The sequence below is a fragment of the Equus przewalskii genome, chromosome 7, assembly GCF_037783145.1.
Source record: "Equus przewalskii isolate Varuska chromosome 7, EquPr2, whole genome shotgun sequence".
NCBI classification, from domain to species: Eukaryota; Metazoa; Chordata; class Mammalia; order Perissodactyla; family Equidae; genus Equus; species Equus przewalskii.
This window is the reverse complement of record NC_091837.1, coordinates 94260423-94264493: the sequence shown is the minus strand read 5'-3', so window position 1 is coordinate 94264493 and position 4071 is coordinate 94260423. Positions and strand designations below refer to the sequence as shown.

Here is a 4071-nt window from a genome sequence, read left to right as displayed (position 1 = left end):
AGGTGATTGTCCACAGGGACAAGTCATGTGGACAGTGCACCCTGGATACGACGTGGTGAGGAGGGCACTTCACCTCCGGGGTCATCCTCCCCAAAACCCGTAAGCCAGTGTCATCATGAGAAAAACGCCGGACAAATCCCAGCAGAGGGGCATCCCACAAAATGCCCGCCCAGCCCTCCTCGAGACTATCAAGGGCGTCACACAAGGGGGTCTGAGGAACTGTCACAGCCAAGAGGAGCCAAGGAGACTTGACCACTAAATGTCACGTGGGATCCTGGGTGGGGTCCTGGGACAGAAAGAGGACACTGGGGAAAACTAAGGAAATCGGAAGGAATGATGGAGTTGATCGATAGCAACGGTTCCTCATCCGGGACTCAGTGTGCTGTTAGAGGCGTTAAACCGTGACAGCGTAAGATGTTAGCAAGGGGGCAACCGTGCGGGCAACAGGAGAACTCGGCACTGTTTTTGCCGCTTTCATGCAAATCTAAAACTACTCTCAAACAGAAAATTTATTAAACAATTTTGGAATTTAATTGACAACGACATTTCAGAGAGAATTAAATCTCTCCCTTCAGTTGGATTTAAAAGAAAACACGCCTCCTGTGTCCTGTACTTCTCGGGTCTTCCTGCCTGGGTGCCCTGGGTCCCGGGAGCGGCTCCCGAGCACGAGTGATGGTCCTGAGGAGACAGGTGGTGGGTAATGGGCTGCAGAGGCTGCATCTCACCCAGAGATGCTTGGTTGACATATTCACTTTCTTACCTCAGGTCTGAAACCAGGGGGAGTGATTCCCGCGTGGCTGAGAGCCATAAAGTGCACGATTGTGGGGAAGGTCCCAGCTGACCCCAAGTGGGGGCTGACCATTAGCCCTCACCCAGGGACGCAGTGTGGTCTCACCTCTGGTCTCCGTTGGCCTGACGGCTGAGAGGGTAGAAGAGCCCTTTAGTGCAGTCCCAAAGTCCCCAAGAGCCGGGGCCTCTGGCCTCCTGATCCAGGGCCGCAGGGGTCTCTTCTAGGCCCCCCAACCAGAGCGGCTCCAGCTGGTCCTGACGTCAGAGGAAGCCAGACATGTGTGGTCCTCAGCTTATGTGCTCAGGAGGGGTGAGGGTGTTGGTGTGGGAGTCAGCTGGACGACGGGCAGCTGGGGAGGTTCCCTGAGCTGGGGAGGGGCCCTGTGGTTCTCACGCTGCCGGGACCACCTCTGTTTGCTCAGAATGCCCTGGAGGGTCAGAACCTTGCAGGACATTGGTGCCTACGCCCCTTGGGGTCTGGCCTTGGCAGCGACCAGGGCCTAAGCTGGGAAGTAGATGGTGGGGCATCAGCAGTGGCTGCTGCAGACTGAGCACCGGAAGACCCTTCCCCAAATGTCAGAGTTTGTTAGACCCCAGGCCTCGGGAGACAAAGAGGGGCGGCCTATGGACGGGATTTAACTTCCATCATCCGGCAGGTTGGGCTGTTACGGGAGTTCAACAGGCAGACTCCACGCGGCAGCCCCTGCTGTCACAGGTGCGGCCTGACAACCCCTGTCACCTGGGCTTGGCCCAGGTACTGGCCTCCAGAACTGAAGCCAACGCCTTTGGAGACACAACCGCCGTTGGTCCTGTTGGAAGTGGCGCCCCGACACAAACATGGGTGTTTTGAGTCTATTTATCACGCGTGTGTAACGAAACTGTCTCCCTGCGGGAATGTTGATGGGTTTGCTTATGGGATCCTTCCCGAGCCCCTGGGTGCTGGAGGAGGGTAGGTGCATCTTCCGAGTTTCGTGAGGCATCTGGCCAGGGTTTTGGTCAGGGCTTGGCGGTTGTCTAGACGCGGAGGGGACAAGCTCCTGCCCCCACCAGCTGAGCTCTGTGTGTGAGCTCTGCGTGAACACGCATGGGTCCTCGATCATGCGCTGAAGCAAGCAGACCCTGTGTGTGTCGAGTGGGCTGTCCTCATCTACGGCAGGTGTGCCCCACAGCCCGGGGTCAGCATGCGGCTCCGAGAAGCGAGGCTGGAGAGGATGCCGTCTGGCTGCAGACAGGAGTGTCTTGGGACACATTGCTGCTCAGAGTTTTGGATTCAGAGTGACCCTTCTGTAGACGGCATCCATAAGAACCCCCACAGCTGGATCAAGTGCAAATGCTCCCTGGGGGTCCTGGACATGCAAACTTCCCAGGACACACATCCTGGACACACAGACTGTCCTAGGACATGCAGACTTCCCTGGACACAGAGACCATCCTGGACACGCAGACCACCCTGGACACACAGACTTCCCTGGACACGCAGACCTCCCAGGACACACAGACCTCCCAGGACACACAGATGTCCTGGACATGCAGACCACCCTGGACACACAGACTGTCCTGGGGAGGCCATGTGGGCCGGGCCTTGCAGGGCCAGCCTCCAGTGGAGCTGTTTGATATTGTGACACTTTGCTCCTGGGGGTTAATCAAGTCTTTAACACACAAAGGCGCTCAGTTCACGCCATAAATCAAACACCGACAGGCTGCCTCCTGGCATCTCGTTCTGTTTACCTAGAGCAGTTGCACAGAACCAACTTTGAGGTGAGGAATGCGTGCGTGTTGCTGGGTGTTTAGAGGGAGATTAATAGGTGATTTGTAACTCCTATAATGAAAACATTACGCATGCCTAACGTTGGCTCTGTCCTGCTCATTTTCCGGCTGCTAATTGCTGTGCATACAGGTTCTATTATGAAATGAAGTGCCATCCATAATATTTGCCGCGTTTATTAAAATATAATTGCTTTATTGGAATTCTTATGGAATAAGGCATAGTTCAAACAAAACGTTGCCTTTATAAGGGTTGATTTTCCGGGCCATGACAGAAACGACTGAGGAATCTCTGGCTTTAAATCCGATGGTTTTCTCTCAGTAAATTCGTTGGAAGGAACCTTCCAGCAACTGCACTGGGCTCACTCAGGTGGCCTGAAACTTCCCCTTTCACCTCAGAGACTCTCTAACAGTTAAAAACACAACCCAAGCAGTGCCAAGGCCCCCATCTCTCTGGTGTCCCCAGGAGGCAGGGACCAGGCGCTCTGCCTGATGGTGGCAGCCAGGGGTCGGGCGGAGAGGGAAGGTCACCCTGGAAGGCGAGTCCCCCATGGACGGCCCCCAGAGCGGGCCACTCCCTGCCCAGCCCGCTGGCTGAGGGAAGCCAGGGCATGACCAGCTCGGATGTGCGAGTTGGCAATGGGCTTGGGGAGGCCCAAGAGTGGCCACCTTCTCTCACCAGTGGGCTTTTTAATCAAATAAATGAGAAACGCACCGGACAGCTGGGTGGTGTTAAAAAATAGACCTTTCATGCCAGGATAAATCCCGCCTTTCTTCCAGGCCTCAAGCAAGATGCTTGGTTCCCCTGGGACTCAGTTTCCCCATCTATAAAGGTTACAACAGACACTGTGTAAGGTGCTACCGGTGCCGCTGCCGTACGAGTGCAGCCAACCTCAGCGGCCCCGGCTGTTCCCTGCTGGGATGGGATGGATTGCATTTCACCATGAGAGTCCCCGTCTTAAAAATCTGCTTTAAACAATTTGGCAGATGAGTGGGTCATCCTCTGTCCGACCTCCTCTGGGGAGCCCCCAGTTCCTGCCGCTCCCCTGTGGTGGGTGTGCAAACCCTGGGCAGGGCGGCACAGTCTCTCTGGGTCACAGGCCAGCATCAATGCACAAGCGAGGAAGTAACAGGACGTGTGGTGTGAGGGCCACCGTGGGTTTGACACACGCTCTGTTTCTCGGACATGAGTTAGTGGTGACATCAGGTCAGTCCCGGCTCTACATGAGTTAGCAGTGCCGTCTGGTCAGTCCTGGCTCTGACGGGAGTTAGCGGCACTGTCTGAGCAAGCTCTGATGTTCTTTCCCTTCTCTGTAGAACAACTGGGTTGCAGAAGGTGGTCGTCAAGGACGCACCTGGTGGGTTATCTGGTGTCGTGTGCAACGGATGGAGAGTTCAGGTGGGAAATGATGTTACCAGTAGTTAGTCCATCGTGTGGTTCCCGTGTTGGTCTGTAGAACTTTTCCATCTTGGAACGCAGGGCCTTGCTCCTCCTCCCCGAACCCCAGGGCTGTCACG

General features: G+C 55.6%; 1 long non-coding RNA gene across 1 annotated transcript; it reads right to left on the bottom strand.

The window, feature by feature from the left end:
* Positions 1-508: 508 nt before the first annotated feature.
* Positions 509-1145, bottom strand: LOC139084613 (uncharacterized). Its single transcript, XR_011542135.1, has 2 exons — positions 896-1145; positions 509-678 (listed from the first exon to the last, which is right to left on the bottom strand). It is a non-coding gene; the product is annotated as an uncharacterized lncRNA (long non-coding RNA).
* Positions 1146-4071: the final 2926 nt, after the last annotated feature.